This window comes from Anastrepha ludens, chromosome 3, assembly GCF_028408465.1.
Source record: "Anastrepha ludens isolate Willacy chromosome 3, idAnaLude1.1, whole genome shotgun sequence".
Taxonomy (NCBI): domain Eukaryota; kingdom Metazoa; phylum Arthropoda; class Insecta; order Diptera; family Tephritidae; genus Anastrepha; species Anastrepha ludens.
Genome location: NC_071499.1, coordinates 27,203,948 through 27,226,327, shown reverse-complemented (window position 1 = coordinate 27,226,327; position 22,380 = coordinate 27,203,948). Strand labels below are relative to the sequence as shown.

General features: G+C 39.7%; 1 pseudogene; it reads right to left on the bottom strand.

The window, feature by feature from the left end:
- Window positions 1–546: 546 nt before the first annotated feature.
- LOC128857428 (NADH-ubiquinone oxidoreductase chain 5-like) overlaps window positions 547–22,380 on the bottom strand; it is a 43,754-nt pseudogene continuing 21,920 nt past the window's right edge.

Sequence of the window (22,380 nt, the reverse complement as noted above, 5' to 3'; positions counted from 1 at the left end):
TCGTTGAATTCTCTTTGTTGGTACATTTTTTAAGGAATTTTCTACTGGTGTCCCGGCACTCCTGCCGATTTTATGATTAACTAGAAGTCGTGTGAGTCGCGTGTTGATAAAATGCATGAAATCTCCCTAAATTATTCTTAACCACTCACAGCTTAGGAGTTGGACGCTGTAGGTTCCCTATTTGATTTGGTTCAAAATAGTTTTGGGAAGATTATTGGTTTCCGCAGTTTTGAATATAGTTTACATAGTTGAGGTTAGATCTTCTTTTAGAGTGCGCTTTCGGTGGAGCTGCGATAATAGCGGAGAAAATTGCAAAACAAAAGTTGCAAAGTCCATCACTGATTTTAACGCTTTTGTTATTATTTTTTTGTATTCTTCTAAAAACCGCCGAAACTGTGTTTTTTATTATAATTTGGAAATTTCAAATTCGATTTTCAAAAATAATTATTCCAATTATTATTCCAGTTTTGGAAAGTTATATATTTCGTTCGTATGTATGTGCTTTTGAGCTCCGAAGTCATTTTTTCATAGTCGAGTCTGTTACCCCTAAGGTATAAATCATATTGAATCAGACAAATAACTTACTAAATAATTATTTAAAGACTTATTAAAATAAAATAAAGATACATTGGAAATTAAATAATCTAATAATCCACCACTAATACAAACAAATAAAATTAATAATTTCAAATAAATTGGTAAACAAATTATATATGGAGTAGGAAAAATTAGTCATCTAAGCATAATACCACCAATAATTCTTATAATCAATAACCCTCTTATACCACGCAACATAACTCATCCTTCATCTCTTAATATATTTAAAGAACCACAATTTAATTCACCAGTTATAGAATAATAAACCAACCGAAAAGAATAACATACCGTTAATCCAGTAGAAAAAAAATAAAGAAAAAAAGAAAATGTATTAATAGCGTTTTTCAGTAAGAGCGCTTCAACTTTTTTTTTTGAATAAAACACAAACGGTTTGACTTTTTTAACTATTTTTTTTTATTATCGAGTTTGAACATATACATTTAAGTATGAAACTCGATTTCTTTTGCATGACCACCGCGTGCACGATTTACGAAGTCCAATCGTTGAACCCAATTTTCGACCACTCTTTTGCATAAATCGGCCGAAATTCCAGCAATTTCGCGTTCAATATTAGCTCTGAGCTCACAAATCGTCGCCGGCTTGTTACTGTAGACCAATGACTTCACATAACCCCAAAGAAAATAGTCTAGAGGCGTCAAGTCACACGAGCGCGGCGCCATTCGACCGGTCCATTTCTGGAAATAATGCGTTCATCGAACTTACTCTTCAACAAATCAATTGTAACGTGTGCTGTGTGGCTTGTGGCCCCGTCCTGTTGAAACCACATGTCGTCTAAGTCCATACCATTCAATTACGGCCAAAAATAATCATTTATCATGTATCGGTATCGATTTCCATTCACAGTAACGTGGCGATCGTTTTCGTCAACGAAAAAATATGGGCCAACTACGCCGCCGGCATGTAAACTGCACCAAACAGTGATTTTTTCGGGATGCAACGGTGCCTCATGAATCACGTGTAGATTGCTTTCTGCCCAGTAACGCATATTTTGCTTGTTGACAAAGCCATTGAGCCAAAAGTGAGCTTCATCACTGAAGATGATTTTTTGGAAAATTTATAAATTTTCATAAAAAATTTGCACGATTTGCAATCGTTGCTCAAGTGTGTAGCGTTCCATGATGAAATGTATACTAATGAAGTTTACAAATGACAAGCGAAAAAAAAAAATATTGCGTCGTTCGCCCTCCCTATCGGAAAAAAGTTGAAGCGCACCTATTGAAAAACGCCTTATAACTCAAAGACACAACTTCTAAAATTAAATCCTTAGAATAAAATCCAGCTAAAAAAGGTATACCACATAAAGCTAAATTAGCAACATTAAAACAACCAGAAGTTAAAGGTATATAAATTCCTAATCCCCCTATTACCTCTAAAATACAGGGTGAACGATATGAAGTGTTACCTATTCAAAACACCATAACTTTTTTGTATGAAATTAGTTTTTATTGATTTCAAAGACAAAATTGTTCAAAAATGATTACCATTTTAGCATATATTCACTTTAACTCGATATGCCCACCTTTTGCCTTGACTATAGCCTTCAAACGGTCAAAAAATTAGTTGCATGCTGCACGAATGTGATCTTGAGGTATTTTGGCCCATTCTCGTATGATCGCTTGTTTCAGCGCATCCATACTGGCATATTTTTTAGTCCTCATCTTGCTCTCCAAAATGGACCAGATGGAATAGTCCATCGGACTTGGGTCTGTCGAATTCGAAAGCCATTGTGTGGACGAAATGAAGTGTGGAACATGATTTTTTAACCATTCTTGATTCACACGAGTTTTATGAGACGGTGCCAAGTCCTGTTGGAACGTCCATGGTCTACGACCGTTAAACATTTTCCCGACAATAAGTCGCATTCACTTTGACACCAGGCTCGATAAAAACGATTGGAGAGCGTCCATCAGCGGCCACTGCGGCCCAAACCATTACTTGCTTAAATTCTCGTATGAGCCAAGTAAACACGATCGTTTTGAGTGTTTATGAACTGCTCAATTGGGAAATTTTTTTCATCAGAAAACACAATGTTAGGAAATTCGCCACGTTCGTGCAAGCGCAACAACTCCTTTGCTCTTTCGCACCGAACTTTTTTTTTGCTGGTGTGAAAGATCGTTTACTTTTTGGAACTTGTAAGCCTTGACCTTGAGCTCATTTTTCAATATGCGTCGAATGCTGTCTTGCGATATTTTCAGATCTTTGGCCATTTTTCTTCCACTTCGACGTGGATTTCGTTCAAGTCGAGCCTTCAGTTTCCGAACCATTTCTGCGTTGTTGCGGTTTTTTTTGGTCCCCGTTTATAGCGTTTTGCAATGCTACCAGTATCATTGTAACGTTTTATAGTGCGATACACAAACATTTTATTCACTTTGAGGTGAATGAGCTTACGAACAATGGCTGGTTGTGATTTTCCAGCCAAATATAACACAATCACACTATTACGTCTGAATTCCATCACAGAAAAAAAAATTTAACAAAACTGAGACGCAAATGCTTTTGATGGCTTATAAACAATATATTGAACTGTCATTAGAAAAATTTTGACGTTGCTGTCATGAGCTGTTTTACAAATACAAGCAGTGTAAAGTTGGGAACACTTCATATCGTTCACTATGTATATCCTTTTTGTTCCATCAAATTCAAGCACATAAAAGTTCGCTTTTAGTCTGTTTTACCAAAATTCATAAACCAAAAGTTAAAAGGTTGAAATAAAAATTGTTGAAGATGCCGAAATCCTTTTTCTTCAACCCAGTCTGCAAAAGATGAAAATCGAAACTAATGGAAATCATTTGTTCTGGCACTGTGCGCCCAGTGATCGGCGTGTTACCAATTATTCATCATCACAAATTTTAGTGGCCGTAGATTTTTCTGTATAAAATTCTCTCAATGTTAAAATGAATATATATGAAGACACAAACAAAAAAACATTTTTTTAACCAAATTCAATCCAAATCACAACGGAACAAATAAAGAGAATTAGTCGCATGAAAATCCGAAAAAACTATAATTTGATTTCGACTAGACGCATGTTTTTAGCATTTTTTTCTACAATTCTTTCCTCTGTGAAGTTTGAGTCTCTACGGATATGAAGAGCTGCTGCCTCATCCAATCGCTCTCGTGACATCGTACTTTTAAAAGGTTGAGGGTAGTCAAAGGACCGAAAAAATGATGATTTTCAATAATTTTTTTTTTTGCTAGTCAATTGCTTTATTTTACAAAAATAAACACATAGCATTAATACATCATATTTCGACTTGGCTTTAGCAAAATTAAAAAAAAAAATAATAGTTGTAAAAGTTATCGCTGTTTGTGTGGAGCCCGCTTCTCCAGAAGTCCCTTGCGGTGATCATCACAAGTCCGTGGAGACAATCAATCGGACAATGTACAGTGTTATAGGGATAACCAGTTCAAAAAAAATTGTTTTGAGAAAAACTCATTTAAAGTGTTGCTACCGATTTATGTCGGTTGCTTGCAGCTGCTGCTAGCTACTTGCTCTTGAAGGCTCCGGAGCGCCCAGGGGCCCTTTGTTAATTGTTGAATAATTTGTCATGTATTTGTCGGATTCACTTCAAATTTTCACACAATATTTTTAAGATAAATGTAAAAAAAAAAACAAATTACATTACGTCTTCACGATAACGGCCTGTGCGTCGAGGTAAACGACTACCTCGCCTGCCTTGCTCTTCACTGCGAAGAACTTACAACTTTCCCCCACGGCGACCCTCTTCACCACCTGGACAAAGGAGGTCAAACTGCAACTTAAGGTAAAAGTCGACGACACACCAATTCCAACTGTTAACAACCCCAAAATCTTGCGACTAAAGTTCAAAATCGCAACAAGGTCCTCAAATCGCTTGCCGGCAGCACTTCGAACAAAGACAAAGAAATGCTGCTGTTGACTTTCAAGGCAATAGGCCGACCGGTTCTGAACTAGGCTGCGCCTGCCTGGTCGCTTGGAATCAGCGACTCGCAGTGGACGAAGCTACAGACTTATCAAAAAACACCGCCATTAGGACTGCATCAGGATGTCTCTTGATGTCCCCACTTCAACAACCATACGACGAGGCCCATATGCTCCCTGTAAAGGAGCGTAATAAACTGCTCAGCAAGCAGTTCCTGTTAGAGTGTTACCACAGCTCCCACCCATGCAGACACCTATCCAGAATTGACCCCGACATACTAAACATATGTCCAGCATGTGAAGACACCCCGCACAACACTAATCACCTTTTCACATGCCCCATCACACCCACTCATCTAACACCCCTCTCCCTCTGGACCCAACCTGTCGAAACAGCAAGTTTCCTGGGCAACTTAACGTTAGATGAGCTGGGCAAAATGATTTATAATACACTGACAGGGCAAAGTTACCTTTTCCCGCCCAGTTGATCCGCAAGTTCATTCCCCTCTATGCTCCTATGCCCTTGAAACTACTTAGATGAGATAAATGTTTTCGGCACATTGGCGACATTTGATCTCCTCCTTACTGTAGTTAACTAGAAGAGAGCTGCGACATGACGACGGCAAGGTCTCGATCGAAACTTGACTATCGGTAAAGATATTTATGTCTCCTTCCCAACAGCGATTCAAGATCATTTTGCATGCCTGACATTTGATGTTTGAGAAAATGGTTAGTCACCAAATGCTACGTCACTTGAGCTCGAACAAAAATATACTCAGGTGTTTGATAAACAATCCCAGGAAATATTTTTGTACTTTTTGTGTTTAGCAGTTTCCGAGTACGAAGCTTATTGTGAAGTGCAATATCAAATAGTTAGCAAAGTTTGTCGTGAAGAACCAATCTATTATCGGAGGCGTCATAAAGCTGGAAGTCTTTCCATTTGCAGAACACCTTCAAGACGTGCACCACCAAACGGAGGAGCAGCTCGGTCAAGCAGCTGGTAAAGGAAATATGCCCCAATCTTTAATTCTAGGATATTTATACAAATTCTTGCCTTTGTTTAAATATGCAATTCGAAGCAGTCGTAAGGTTGAGTCAACCACTTAAGGACATTTTAATTTTACCCTTATAATTTGAAATTCTCAATACAAGACCAATTAATAAAAAATCGGTAAACCCGAAAATGTCATTTCGGCTGGCCAAAATCCAATTCGAAATCAATTTGCTGCCTCAAAGCAGTGAGGCGAGGCTTGGTGATAGCTAACATCGCATGTTTACAGCGGCCCACACAACAGGATCCGCATACCAAACGGGACAAACCGGAAGCACAGGATATTAACACATGTTACAAGTGAAGTTAATTGATTTAGTACAAAATGAGCCACACTAGCAACACTACGGCACTACGACACTACGGCACACAGACAGTGTTGGCGTTGGCATTGGCGCCCGCATCTTGCAGCTCCCAGCTGACGGCGAAGAGAAGTGTTGTAGTGCCAGCGAAGTGAAATGAAATGAGTGGGCGTGGAAATGACCAGCGGCTAAAAAGGTACACACCCACTCAGATTTCATATGTGTTGCAAAGAGTGCTTGCGCTTATGTGTATGTGTGTGTGTGTGAATTTGTTTTATATGGAATTTTACATGGTTCCTTGGAGCAACATAAAAACTCAATTAGACTCGTTACACGCCCAATTATGCTGGTTCGTTACTTGGCCAGTCGCTGGGATGCTGGCCGACGTTTAGTGGCTGGGTTTGAGGTCAAAGGTCACAGCCAACTTTCGGTCTCAAATGTGCTTGTAGATTCTTTTTCATTCTTGTTTGGGTCGGCGCGAAATTGCGGAAATGTTAGTAATTCAAAACTTGATTTGTTGTTGTTTTTTGCTACTGCGCTCACTCTATGCATTTATGTTAAATTGCATGTGTCCCAGCATAGCCTAGAGGCAAATAGGATTAATTATACGTGTGTGTTTTGCGCGTGAGTGTGTGTGTTTGCTGATCTTTCTTGTGCCAGTGCTGCATTATATTGCTGCAAGTTTAATTGTTATATTGTTGTTGTTTGTTGTTACTTTTGCTTTTGGAGAAATGCCAACAAAATATGGCCACATTAGCACCCTCATATATTTGGCCGAAAAAGTGGCTTGTTAGTTATTTATTTGTGTGCTGGCCTCAAACCATTTTTGCACTTACCCGAAAAGGTCGCGCAGCTGCACCTTCCTTCACTACCGTGTATTTCGAGTTGGGCTATAGGCCTGCAAAAATCCCTTCTAGTGACATTAGCAAAAAGGCAAGCCAAGATGCCAACTTTCGCCATTCCCGTTCAGTCGTTTGCCGGTGAGTTGATGTCCCATGTAAGCGGAAAAGTTTCCACAAAACATTTAACTATTCGAGAGTTCAAACAAGCGCTTCAACTACAAAAAACAAATGCAATCACACACATACATACATACATGCATACACATACTCATGCATGTGCACCCACAGCTCTGACGTCGACTACGAAATTTTTGGCAAATTCCGAACGCTTTCTTTGCTTTTTGTTGCGTCCACCGCACAGTGCGATATTTCTACATTCCAGGTGTACAAAACTACTTTAAAAAATATGTGCCTACTGTGGGCAAAAAGTAAGGTGAATTTGGTTGTAAAATGAAAAATCTTTATTTATTCTTGTAAATCAATTTCATACCCTTCAAAATAATCCCCTATCGATGAAATACACTTATGCCAACGATTTTTCCAATCCCCGAAACATGACAAATAGTCCATTTCCGGTATAGCCATCAGCACCTTCTTCGATTCAGCTTTTATCTCCTCAATCGACTCGAAACGCGTTCCCCGGAGCGGTCTCTTAAGTTGTGGGAATAGCCAGAAGTCACACGGAGCAAAATCAGGCGAATATGGCGGTTGTGGAACGATATGCGTGGAATTTTTGGCGAAATGGTCACGAAGAACGAGTGCAGTGTGAGACGGTGCATTATCGTGATGCAAAAACCAAGAGTTGTTGGCCCATAATTCTGGTCTTTTTAGACGAATTGCTTTACGTAAACGACGCATAATGGTCAAATAATATTTCTTATCATCTCCCGTAATGACTCATTTGAGCTTGTCCTAATAGTCTGAAAGCATTGTTTCACACACATCAACGCGACTACTTTTTTCCAAGAAATTGAGAGTTTTCGGTACCAAACGAGATTTGACTTTTCGTAGGCCCAAATGGTCTTTCACAGATCCTTCTGATATTCCGATCATATCAGTAAGGTCTTTAACAGTCAACCGACGATTTTTGAGCTCTAACTCCTTCACTTTATTGACGTGTTGGTCATCTGTTGACGTCGTCGATGGTCGTCCGGAGCGCTCCAAGTCATCAACACGTTCTCGACCCTCTTTGAAGTCTTTGTACCACTTATAAACATTTTTCTGCGACATGGTCGAATCACCAAATGCCTTCTGCAACATGCTAAACGTTTCCGCAGCCGAAATTTCATTTCACAAACAAAATTTGATGGCACTTCTCTGCTCAATCAAATCAGACATTGTAAAAATCGAAAAATGCACTCTTGGTGGTTCGGCAAAGACAAGCGTAAATATATTACTGATAACGACATTCACATGAAAGTTGGCCTAGATGTTATTAACAGTGCTGCCAACTCATGAAAAAAATAACTAGAGCGAAATTTCAATCCCGCGAAGTTTGACAGATAAATTCACCTTACTTTTTGTCCACAGTAGTATTTTATTTTTGTATATTTAATACGAAAATGAATGCAAAACCAAATAGAAGAAAAAGTTGACATATAAGCGGATTAAATACTTAAAATTTGTTCGTGAATTTTCTTTCAATGATAATTGTTTGCACTTCAATTAGTATTATGCAGTTTGTTAGATTGGGGAATAAGTTCGTAGCGGTTCGTAGACTTTTATTTAAGCAAAAACCAATGATTATATCAATAAGTTAATCAAGTATATATTCGCGTTGCTGTTTTCAACCTCTTCCCATCTCTCGACCAAACGCCTTTTCTGGTGTTAAAGAAGTTGTTGAGCCAGTTTTTAAGAACCTTTTGGTTATCGAAGGAAAGATTTTAATTGGTCGGTGCAAGATCCAGAGAATACGGCGGATGCTGAAGGCTCTCCCATTCGAGCTCTTGGAGTGCGGCTTTGACGAGTTGTGCAACATGAGGTCTAGCGTTGTCTTGAAGGAGTATAGTTTGACCATGTCGATCAAGTCTTATCAGTCGAATAGCTTCATTTACACCGTGTAGCTGGCAATTTGAAGGTGACTTCCTTTGTTTTTCTTCCTAGGCTCCCAATTTTTCGGTAAATCCCATTGAATGAACGTGATTTTGAATCGTTTTATGATCGCAGTTAATTTTTTTTCGCCAATTCCCGATTGGTTTGGCGGCTATCTCCTTCAAAAGTGATTTGAGACGTTGCCATTTTTGAACTTTGCAAACTATTTCCGTACTGTATCACCTATGACAACTGCTCCATAATCGTCCCAAATGTCGCGAGCTGCTTCGGCAGCCTTTTTAACCTCGATGAAAAGCAAAGAAGAGCAGTTGTCGAAAATGTTGACTTTTGCCTCCTGGGTATTCCATTTCTAAGCCTCAAAATTAATAAAAAAATTAAATATCTTAAAATACAATTATCGTAGTTTTGTAGAACAGAAAAAGTTCTATTGAAGGAATACTTACCCTTTGCCAAAAAGCAAACAAATGAAGTGAATAAACGAAAATATAAAAGCGATATGAACTTATTCCCCGACCTAATATTATATGCTTTTCCACAAATAGAAGGACCTATAGTTTTATGAAGACGAATGTGATGAGTCTGGCAAATAAGAAGTGTATGTGTAGAGATTTCAGGCAACACTATCGAAACAGTGGAGGAATTTACTCACAGCTGTCCCGGGTGGTGGCGCGGATGTAAACATATGCTCGGGATGTTGTACTCTGTATGGCGAAACAACAACCTGAGTTCCAGTTTAAAGGTTAGGCTCTTCAAGTCGAATGTGCTGTCGGTACTGTTGTATAGTAGCTTCACATGGAAAATCATTTCATTTGGCCATTTTGAATTTTCTGGCCAAAAATAATGCCAAACAAGGAATTGCTCGAAAAAGCAGACATGGAGGCGCTAGACTGCTGGATTAGAAGACTGAAATGGAAGTGGATTGGTCACACTTTACACAAAGAAGACGGCAATATAGCGAATAAACCAATGGAATGGAATCCACTCACAGCGAGAGGAAGAGCGCCTGGCAGGCCAAGGGAAACCTGGAAAAGAACTGTGGATCGCGAGACGGCTCAACTCGGGTTAAGCAGAAGCAGGTGAAAGCGTTATCCAGTAATCGGACAAGATGTCGCTTAGAGGTTGCTGGTGCCCTATATCCCGGTAGGTATTCGAGGAAACAATGATGATCGTTTTATGCTGGTTCAGCGTAGGTTGGTGTGACACTTTCTTCTCATTCAGAATATTTTTATGTTAAACTGAAGTGCTTCGAATATATTCATTTGATATTTTTTGACTAAATAACCAAAATTATAAATAATAATAATAAACAAAATAATTTTGTCCACCTACATTGCCGATTTAGCACTCTGTGCACTGCTCGCCCATCCTCGTCGAAGGCAAACTTTTTCCTATTTCCTTGTAGTTGCAGTTCGTCTGAGTAATTTGGGCATTTCAGAAATCGGATTTTAATCGCTGTATAAATGACAGACGCCAAAGTGCTGTTGCCAAAGTTTGGCTTCAAAAAAATGTAAAGCAGTAGCTGAGGTGTTCGGTAGTGTTTGCTTGTGTGTGTGTGTCCTTAAACTTTCAGTACATTTCCTCGTGTGCGTGGGTGTACACAAATGCATGTGTGTGTGTGTGCAAAAGCTTACACGTCTATCGCTCTGTACCCTTACCTACGGCAACATTTTTATTACCCTCAACACATGTCCACTTGTCCGCTATGTGGCAAATCAGTGTGGCAAATAACGGTGATAGGTACTTGTAGAAAAGTTTGGCGAGTTGAGAAGGACTGAGAAGGGGTTGTATAAAGCAGTGAGTGCACACAAACTAAAAAGCGGTTGAAGGTGCTGCGATTTTGTGATAGAAAATTTTAGAGGTTCAGATATTTTCATTTACTAGCATTCACCGGAAATATCGATCGCCAAATGGGTCTTTTTTCAGAGGAGGTTAAAATCGAAAATGTCAGAAACAGGATCAAAGGTGCCGTCACACCAGTGGTATGTCGGCTATGCTCCCACTAATACTCTAACAATCCTCCACCTCGGCTAATTATACCTTGGGACCACAAAAGTATAACTTAGAGAGCCGCGTTTATGACGGAAGATACAACAGATACCTCGTTGCTTATGGAGGTTATGCGCTATCAATAGGCTCCATTACTACTTTGTGACCAATGGGGCATCGAAAGATTGCAATATCGTTGCTCGATATCGACATGTCGTCTGTTTGGGTTCGTCTTCCTCAGACGTTCGTGCTTGTTGTCGGTTCGTAAAAACTGTCACCCCACAGGCGGTTTGCTTCAACATGGCTTCTTTGGATGAGTCATCTGTTGGATGGTCTAGTTCGGTCGCCTTCGTCCTGCTTCCCTTTTGAATTCCCATTCTATGTTTAGGAGTTTTATTATAATCCTTGCTGCACACTTTTTTACTGCTTCCCATTTCTCTTTCGAGGTCAGTATTTGCGTTACTGGGCTATCTGACGTGGGGACGATACCGAGGACATTTACAAACTAGGAGCGCTCTTCGTAAAATCTAGCGCAGTGAAAGTTAAATAGGACTATGTAGCCGGAAGAGGTTATACAGAAAATAATAAGAATAAAGTAACTATCGCCTTCGTAGTTGAGTGAGTTTATGTGTGGCTATCATGGGTCCGGGTTGTAGTCCCCTTTGAATACGAAATAACGAAAAAAAGGTGCTCTTAAATCCCCCCGCTGTTAGGAGCTTGCATTAAACTACGAGCTCTTACACTTCTTCTTCTTTTTGATTGGCGTAATAATTGCTTACACGCTTTTTGACGAGTTTAACAAAGCGCGTCAGTCGTTTCCCAAGTCATCCTCCATCTGATCTTTCCAACGCAAAATCGGCCTTTCTCTTTCTTTGCTATCACCTGCTACCTACTACGTGAACATTTTCGTGCGATTATTTGTCACAATTTGCGACGTGGAGTAACAAGTCGAAAATGCTCGATGCACTGAGCAAACACTATTCTTTAGTACCGTAAAACACTGGTACGATGAATTTTCTCGCGGTTGCTGTTCGCTCACCGATAAATTCCGGGAGGGTCGTCCAAACCCAGTTATTGTGGCAGAGAATATCGACGCTGTGCGTGATGAGTAAGAAAGTCATGTCACACATACCGTGGTGGAATTATCTGAGCACAGAACTGATGCGATTAGAATTTAAGAAGTGGCTGTAATAGAATATGCTGATAAGAAGGCATCGAGTGTGCAATAATAATGCCAAACAACGGTGGCCCTAGCCATAGCAAAAGGGTTGTCAGCTCGGTCTTTTTATACGCGGCACCGATCTGGGCTGATGCATTGAACATAAACATAAACATCTATCCTGCGGCTTCCGTACAATTTTTGACGACGCTTCCTTCGTCATTACAGGACTAATCTCGGTTGACATTTTGGCAAAGGAAATGAAGAACACGGCAGTAGAGTAAGACGTAAAGATATTGCAGCAGAAGAAAGACGTCGAAAGACTGGCAATACCGGTGGAACAGATCACCTAAGGGTAGATGTACATATGAGTTAATGCACCACCCGTACGACGTGATTAGAAAGGAACCATGGAGGACAGACTACCACCTAACTCAGTTCCTTTCAGGACATGGGGTATTTAGAAAATATCTCCATAGATTTGGCAATGAAAGTTGACCAAGCTATCAGGTCTTGTTTCAACGGCAAGTCTATGCTCCAGAAACCTTTAAAATTTTAAGCGGACAAAATGTTATGAATTTTATGCTAAGAACAGCAAATAACTGGATGAGAATCTGCGCGTATACCTATAAGACATATTCAGAACGATCTAAGACGCGCAGAGTTTCGTAGGCGTCGACAATAAATTGGAGTCTTTGAGCTAGTCAGTTCCGTAAGGTAATACCTTTTCGGCAGTTCTGCGGGAAAAGTCAAACATAGTGGAGAGTTGTTTAGTACGCAGCAAGCCGTGCATACTGTTATGCCGGTATAGCGGTACTCACGAAAGCTTCCTCTTCACGGGCGTTATCCCGAAAAAAGTGCCGTGATATTGAGGCGTCTTTAGGTATTAACATGACAAGCACCTATACTATTTTGCATGACCACCGTTTGGTAAATTATCTGTTCGCATTGGATCCTAAACAATTTAAAAAACGCGCTGGAAACGCAACTGGACAAACTGCTTCGAAAACTGGTTCGTCCCCAAAAGACTGCAACGTCACGTGAAATGGTTCAAAACGTGAAGAAACGACTTGAGCGAAATACCCGATGAAGTAACAATCAAATGGCGAAAGAACTGAAAATTTCTGACCGTAGCACCCGGCGTATCAAAGCATGGCACCTTACAAGATCCAAAAGGCGCACGATTTCACACCAAAGCAACAACAAGTCAGACTTGAGAGAGCGAAAGAGTTGCTTCGCTTGGCCGAAATCGGTCAATTTCTGGACATTGTGTTTTCTGACGAGACATTTTTTATAATTGAGCAATTCGTAAACTCCCAAGACGATAGGATTTGTTTGACCGACCGTTCATACGAGAATTTTAGTCATCGATTGACCTCCAGGAGGCAGTACCCGCCACAGGTAATGATTTGGGCCGCTGTAACCGCAGATGGGCGCTCTCCAATCGTTTTCATCGAGCCTGGAGTCAAGCGAAATGCGGAATATTAATGGGAAAGTACTCTGGAGGTTGCTTCGAAGCCATTGGCAGACAAACATTTTGGTGGCAGATCATGGGCGTTTCAACAGGACTCGACACCGTCTCACAAAGCTCGAGTGAACCAAGAAATGCTAAAAAACACAACATAACGTCCACACAATGGCTCTCAAATTCACCAAACGCGAATCCGATGGATTATTCTCTTTGGGCGGTTTCGTAGAACAAAGTCCGAAATAAAAGATTTATCAGTCTGGAGACGCTGAAAACGCGATTTGTTTCTGCACCGTATCAAGGCCATAGTCAAGGCAAAAGGTGGTCATGTTGAGCAAAAGTAAATTGATTCTTAATTTTGTATTATTCTTACACATTTTTTACTTTGAATTGAATAAAAGCAATTTTCCAAATTAAATTTATAGCCTTTTTAATTGGTTACATTTCGAGTGGCGGACCCTGTATTAACCCATAAACTCTGTACAATGAAGATGGGATAAAACCACGCATGTTAAGACTAAATTTTTGTCCAGTCGTCTGATATTACAAGCTTTTGGTTGATTTTAAAAATTAATGGACAGCCTAAATTAAATTTTACTAGAACGTGCTTGGGTACGTAACGTTCTGTACGGACAGCTTTCCTCCCTTACTTGTTTTGCACTTTGTTTTTGCGTTTAACGGACGTTGGGGCGGGTGAACTGTCGGTCAAGTGACCCTTATGAATCGCTAAAAGTTGTCCCCGTTAGGGCCGCTTCTGTCTTTCATCAAAGCTGTGGCCTCTCGTGGCGTCACTTCATGATGAAGGCTTTCAAAACGTTCTGCGTAGGTTGGCAGGTATTTTCCTGTGAAGAATGTGAAACAAAGGCAAGAACAAAGGGGGAATAAATAAATCTTAGGGATGTTAGTTGGATTCAGGATGAATCACCATTTCAACCAACCAGGGACACTGTGTATAAATATTTATATTAACTGGGCACCCACTAAAGAGTTTGTGTTTTCCCAAAGCAGAATCTCTGACCACATGACCCTTGAAAATCAGTTGTGAAAACACAGCGTTGGGTAACTAAATGGAAAATAGTTGCTTGGACGAACTGTTGCTAACTAAACTAACTAAATCTTCAAGCATTTATATCAGCCATCTAAACTAAATTTAGTTTCAACTACAAAGCCGACAATAGGATAAACAAAAAGAAATAAAGGAAGGAAGAAAAGAAAACTATTCCACTCTAAAAAAGCAACAATTCACGTTACTCGCTCTAATGCTGCGACTACCCAACTACCCGTAAAGCTACTGTATTATTTTCCCCATAAATTCCACACTTAATGGAGTAGCCCATTGACCAATGCGGCCACTGCCGCCATAGCTTCACAGAGGTACAAAGGATAACCTTCCACTACACCCTGCCTCTAATAGCTTCAAAGACCTGTACAGTAGCGAACTGAACTAAACTGAACCGAACTCAACTCAGCTGAACTGAACTGAACTGCCAAAGCGTTGAACATTTTTCACTTGTTGTGGCCCAATAAATATTACGCTAGGTACACACTTCAGGTCGCAACCAACTACCTCAACAACGACAGCAGCAACAACAAAAGCACTAACAGTCACAGTGTAATAGCAACAAAAACAAAGTAAAAAAATGAAACAACTATGAGGATGTGAAATGTTAAAAAATAGTAAAAATCATTGTAGGAACATCGAGCAGGACTTGATGGTCAAACGGTTTCGCTAGATGCCTGCAGTGGTGTTTGAAGTTCATAAAGTCGCCCAACGTTGGTAGTGGAACAGACAAGTGCGCGCTGTTGATGGTAATGGCTTGAGCGTAGGCGTCACACCAGCTTGAACAAAAAGTTCCCAGAATATATTCGGACAATTTAAAAGACAATTTTATTGCTCAAAAGTGATATTATCGGCTTCAAAGTAGTCCACACCAGCTGCAACGCTTTTATGCCCTTGTTTGATCCAGCTCTCGAAACATTTCTGGAAATCTATTTTCGGTACAGCCAAGCGTCTTCAATTTTTCCATTACCCAGTCGAAAGGCTATTAAAACGCGAGTCGAAGGAGTAGTGGTTTTTTGACTCAATCAAACAGAAAAACGTCGCAGGGAGTCATATGGGGTGAATTCGATGGCTATTGGGTGGTATTCGTTTCGTTCTGGGTCAAAAATTCACGAATAGTAATGGCAGTGTGCGAAGGTGCGTTGCCAAGTTGCAAAATTCGCGAGCTGTTTCCCCATAAATTATTTGTGTTTTGCCAAATTGCTTCACGTAAGCATCTGATAACGCCAAAATAATAGTCCTTATTAATCGTCTGACCTTCTGGCGAAAATTCGTGATGTACAATACTTTTGCAGTCCATAAAAAACGTGAGTTCGCTTTCTTTTGTCTGAGCATCTTCTTCTTTGAACGAGGTTTTTTTGGCTTTTCCTTATTTGGAGCTCTGTTCTCATTCGCCTAATGTCTGGATTGTGTGCCGTTCTAATAAACCCACGCATCGTTTCCAGTAATGATGCATTTGATGAATGTCTCGTCAGATGCAACCTTGGAAATCAGGTTTTTAGCGATATGAACGCATGCATTTCAAGTCTTTTGGGACCAACATTGCAGCTGCATAGCGCAAACCCAAATCTATTCATTGACTACAATTTCCTGAATGGATCCATAAGCAAGGTTTAAGTCCTCTGCGAGCTCTCTGATGGTCAATTTGCGATTACTGATTCACTTTTCTTTCCCTTTATTGATTTTTCATAAGCGGCTTGCTACTACGCAGGCCGTTCGTCATCATCGATTAACTCTCAATCACTTCTGAAGGGTTCGTGCCACTCTTTAGAGTATCTTTACCGAAACACCGAAACAGTTTCACGACGTTCCTTAGATTTTTGCACCATTGAATCCATTTATGAACAAAATCTAATACAAACTTTTGATGCAAATTAAAATCCATTTTTAAAACTGGAAGCACACTTGTAGAGGTAGATTTACTCAGAAGGGCGTAACTTTTACAAATGTCAAGAAATGTCTATAATATTTTGGTAGGAATCAAAGATGTGGCAAGCAGAATATACCCAGAAACATACCCATCCCTCATCTTTCTGAAAGCGGAGCTAAATTACGAACTAGCTCTAGAAACCCAGTCGATATTGAAACACTAACCCTCTTACAAAACTGCCAAAATTAAGCTAAGGACTTGGAATACGACAACTACAAACTTTATTTTATCACTCTTTGAAAACACTTGAAAATATTGGTTGGGCTACTGACGAGACACTGCCTCACCCCCATCACGCAGCCAAAATGGGATTAGTTCAGAGCTTTGAGTGTAACACGCGCAAGGAAGTGAATGAAAGGGGTACTTTGGAACACCTACTTGAGACTGCCCTGTTCTTTGTAGTACTCGACAAATGTGCCTGGGATCAACATATTTTTCATCATTGAAGGATTTGGGTGACAAAAGGTTGAATGGCTTGTTAAAGTGTTGAAGTGCATTAAGAATCGTATAAAAATATCTTCGGCTCCAAATACATAGCGCTGGTAACACAATGGACCGTAAAGGTCTAAGTAAGATCTTTTTACAGATCAGCCAACACTACCTAACCTAATAAACAGAACTCGATCCTAGAGGTCTAAGTAAGATCTTTTTACAAATCAGCCAACACTACCTAGCCTAACAAACAGAACTCAAATCAGCTCACTCAGAGCGTCCCCTGCCGGCTATTCCGGGAACTTTTTGATCAAGATGTTATGTACTGCTAGCGTTGAGGGTGGGAGCGTAGCCATCACTGTCGGTCGGTGCTATGGTATGGTGTTGTTGTTGGCGTTAGTAATGGTGATGGTCGGTTGGCCGCTGGAGTGGCCCAAACAAGTTGGGCTTTTTTATGGCCACAGGCGTTATTTATATGCAGGCATTCGTTGACTGCGCTACTAGTAGGCCCGGCACCCTTTGAATTGCTATCCCGAGCTGTTTTTTCTTTTCTTTTCATTTCCACTCATTTTATTCCTTTTCCGTTTTGTGTACCACCTAACACTCAGCTGCCAGTCGTCAGCCGCCAGCCACCAGCCACCAGCCACCAGTTTCCTTTGGCGGCGCCTCAACTCAGCAATTCTCGTTTCATTATTTTAGTTTTTGTATTTGTTTTTTTATTCACCGCCGGCTGTCATGTTGGCAATTGTAAGTGGCAACTGTGTCAAGTGTTGCCCACTTGTCCAACCGTTCGAGCACGCCAGCCTGCGCCTCTCTCCACTGCCGGCAGCGCCAACTACACTGATGTACGAGCATCCTGACTATCTCTTAGCGGCTCGTATTTTGCTTTATCTCGTTTTTTGGCGCTCTTTTAGTTGATGTGCTTTGCGTGTGTGTGTGTGTGTGATGGTGTGCTTGTGGGTGAATGTGAGCTTGAACTTGTCTGTGTATTTAACTTGCACTGCTGGACATGGACATGGAAGTGATTTCAATTTATGAACAAGCCTGTCCAGCACATCCTGGGTAACCACCCAGCGCTCACTGTTGTTGCCACCCCTCCACTTTTCTCTAGATTTTATCAGTTCTCATTACACTTCCATGCATATATATAGTATATATGTATACATGTGTATACATATGTGTGTGTATTCTTTTGCTTCTGTGCGGCTTTGCATCAGAGTTTCCATTCTATTTTCTCTGTGTTCTAGAACGAATTTAAATTTTTCTGTAATTGGGAAATTGCAGTTTTGAGTTGAACTTCCGTAACTAAATGAATCACTTAATATGTTTCTCGGACACCAATGCAAATACCTGCATGTGTGTGTAATAAATTAATATATGCATGTGTAGGTGTGCATGTACCTAGGAAAGCTTGTTTTTAGTTGTATCACGCAGAAGACTGGGAATTTGCGTTGGCTGTTTATTTTATGTGATTTGAAATTTTTTATTCACAATCATTGGCGTAGTTAGATTGAAAATATATGCAAGTAAACTTCTCTAACCTTTTCGAAATTTATTGCAGGTAGGGGGCGAGGACTGTAATATTTGTAAGAACTTTTTGCAATTTCTCAAATTTAATTGAAAAGCCAAATAATTTTTATCAAACAAATGTAGCTTCGCTTGATGGGAATTTAAAAATAAATAAAAAATAATAATTGGTGCGTACACTTCTGTCAGGTATTTGGTCAAAATACTCCTCCTATTTACGGTGCGCGACTTGATGGAGGGACCTACGGGGGGGTTCAATAAGTATCCGTGTTAGAATTAAAGACGCCATTTTTTTCAATTTTTTTTTTTTTCAATATAGTCCCCGACACGTAAGTGCTATTTGTAGTGTACCTGGGGTACTCTTGCCTAGTCCCCTTTTAAGAAAGATACACTACTCCCAACGCTCCGGCCATTTTTAAACCTCTGCAAAAAATACGATTTGCCGACCTCTCAAAAATACGGCTCTGCCTCAGCGATGACTTCCTCGTTTGAACTATTTTTTTCCCCGCGAGCCATTTCTTCATGTTAGGAAACAAGAAAAAGTCGCTGGGAGCCAGATCGGGTGAATACGGGGGTGCGACAGCAATTCATGCAGTTTGGTGACAACCTCGGATGAATGTGCTGGTGCGTTTCACCACAAACATCACTTTCCTTTTCGCCAAATGCGGCCGTGTTCAATTTTTTGTGAAAGCAGTCTAATAACTCACTGTGGTATGGCCCACTGATCGTTCTTCCTTTTTCTAAAAAATCCATGAGGATGACGCTGTTCTTATCCCAAAAAATCATCGCCATGCCCTTTCCGGCCGATTGGGCTGTTTTCACTTTCTTTGGAGCAGATTCACCGCGAGAAATCCATTGTTTTGATTGTTGCTTAGTTTCTGGTATGTAATGATGACTCCAGGTTTCATCAACGGTGGCAACTTGATGGAAAAATTCCTTCGGATCTCGCTAAAATAGCTCCAAACACTGCCTCGAATTTTTTTATCGCCAACTTATCACGTTATATAATTTGCTTATTGTTCTTAGAATAGATTGCAAATAAAAGTATTAATAAAAAAAAAAAAAACTTATCACATAAAATATTAATTGCCGTTTCGGTCGATACACCTATGACCTCTGTTACTTCGCGCACTTTCGTTCGTCGATCAGTGAGAATCATGTCGTGGACTTTTTGATTGATTTCCTCAGTAACTACATCAGCCGAGCGTCCTGGGCGCTCCTCGGCACACGATGTTAATAATAACTTCCCTCAGGAACGCCCTTTCTCATCAAACACGGGTACTTATTGAACCACCCTCGTAAAAGCCTTTTTTCAATGAATTATTTTTTTTGGTTCCTTATATACAGACTATTTCTACCGCGTGTAAGTATACCCGTAGAAGACGTTGGCCTGGGTTGAACTCGTGCAGTGTAGCCAAGTGCTTTGTAAAAGAACCAAACTGGAAAATTGTGACCCTTCTCCTAAAACTAAGTAAGCAGAAAGGACCTGAGAGCCATAGGGGAGGTAGACAGCCCTATATGCCTATCCTGCCTTGAGGATGAGCAATTTCTCTGTAGCTGTCGAGCGTTTTCCAGAATCAGACTTATGATATTGAGTTGGAAAAAGTTCATACTCTTCCTCTTCCGGATCTCTTAAGATTCATCAATGAATCCAAGAGATTTTTGGAAGAGTGACCTCAAACTAATTTATCCATCTTAGCACCCACTTTTTATCTTTTCTTTCTCTATTCTTTCTACTGAAATCTATCCGGGTGTAGTACAATGGTCTCCTGACTGAGTGCTTGGACTTGTCCAGCCCCCCACAAATCTAATCTAATCTAATGTATACGCCATTACCTTTAATACTGTCCTCAGTGTGCTGTAAGGCCTCTTGGAAAATTGTTTCTGAACAGATGTTGAATATGTTGAATTTCCCTTTGGAAATGGGTATATCATTCGATTTTTCAACCTAAAAAGCAATATGTGAGGTCTAATTCCAATATAAATTTTGTTTCACTGGTATATTATTTCCTCCATATTTAATGACTAAATAATGTTTAACAGCTTTTCACGTAGAATCGATTAAAATTTGTACTTTGTATAAAAAACTTGAGTCCTTTTTTTGCATTATAAACTTAAAAATACTTTCTTGCCGAACCGATACATCTTCGGAGAAGGTCGAATCACACACCTCCCCCTTTATCATGATGGAAAGAATACTGAGATGGCGCCTATCGTCGTCCCGTTACTCTGCTCTCAGCGAATTTGACAACGAGTTACGTGATTTTAGCTCCAGTATGGCCAGATTACCATTTTCGTAACTTGATTTAGCTTTTTTTTTTGTTATTTTTATTATTTTGTGTCTCGGAGTTTTAGTTCTTTCTTCATGACATTTTTCTAGCCTGTTCCAATTAAAAGTAATACTTACAATATAATTATGTAAAATATACATTTTTTAATAATTAGTTAAATAATTCATTCAGTTTTATTTAGCTTTACTTTTTTTTAACATCTGGTGGCATTGCCCGCGATTGCAGGTGTTGTTGGTGCTCTTCTGCTTTCGGCACTCAAATCTCTCTCTCACTACTGCAGTGTTGCCTAGCTTTGGATATAAAAATGCACTAAAATGCCCATTTAAAGAAAATAAAACACTAAATTTTTATTGAATCACTTAAAGAACTTTGAATGCGTGACAAATTGTCTTTAGAATGTGCGTTTTTTTTAAATAAATGTGTTATGCTTGTGTTCAATTTAATTTAAGATTTTTTTGTTAAGCGAGACTCTTTTGTTAAGGGAACGACTTATTTGCTATATTTGAGGTTATGTAACTAGATAAGGTACTCTTTTTGTAAGAATGCCAGTATGGTTTCTTAAGTATTTTCTGGTATTTTGTGGCATACATCTACTGATGCCCTATGTCCCACTAAGGACTGATGGCCGGGAGGAACGATTACACCTCTATGGTTTCAATTCGCATTCAGTAAATTCAAACGCTTTTCAAAATATGTAAGAAGATTTTCAATGTTAAGAAGAGTTGAAAGAAATTTTAATAATTTAATATTCAAACATAACCTTAAATGGAACAAAAGATTAAATTTTCACTTTCAAAATATCAAATTTTATAAGAACCAACTACTTTTCATTATCACTAAAATCTTCTCAGAGTGGCCTTTTTTAACCTTCTTTCGTATAATAATACAGACAAGAAACAAACACGAAACTTCAAAATTTTCGCATAAATTTATTGCGAAGAACAAATGGTTGGCAACACTGCACAACTTGGAAAAACGTGACGTCACGCATTCTTGATGGGCGCAATCTTCTTTCTATCATTCTTGCCCCTTTGGCGCATATTATATTTTTCATTTCTCAATCAAAACAAACATTTAAATTTTATGGTCGATTAAATGAGATCAAGCAAAAGTTTACTTTCTAAAACTTCCAGTAGGAACTGCCAATAATTTTCAAAAAATATTTAATCACAAAATCAGACAAAATTTACGATCAATATGAGAAAATTCCATTGCAAGGCATTTAGGTGTAAAGTTCCTTAAATATTTACAAACATTAATTGCCGTCATTCCTTAAAGTGGATCCCCTTAGCTGATTGTTTAATGAGATGTGAAATATGTGTTGGAGCAACTGTTGCATTGCACACACACACAGACGCATACATACGCACGGTTATACATACATACATAAGAGCAAGCGGCTATAAATAATAAACATCCACGCTCGGCAGCCAACACAGCTCCTCCTGCTCTACGCACAGCACCACTCGCGTAGTATTAACTCTGTGCCCAGGCGGCGCACCGACTTAAGTAGGCTTAAGTGTGACTTTTGGCTCGTGAGTTGCCTTAAGTGACACTTTCACTTTTATGTAGATATGTAAGCGCCTGCTTTGGTGCCTATAGACATCACGCGTGATGAGTCCCCTCCTTTGCTTTCGGGATCCACTTCAACTACATCTTTGACATGACAAAGTGTCATTCGATTGTCATGCGGGTGGCACGTCGAACAGCGTCAACGACACACACACTAAATGCCACACGCGCCTACCTTCGTATAAAACA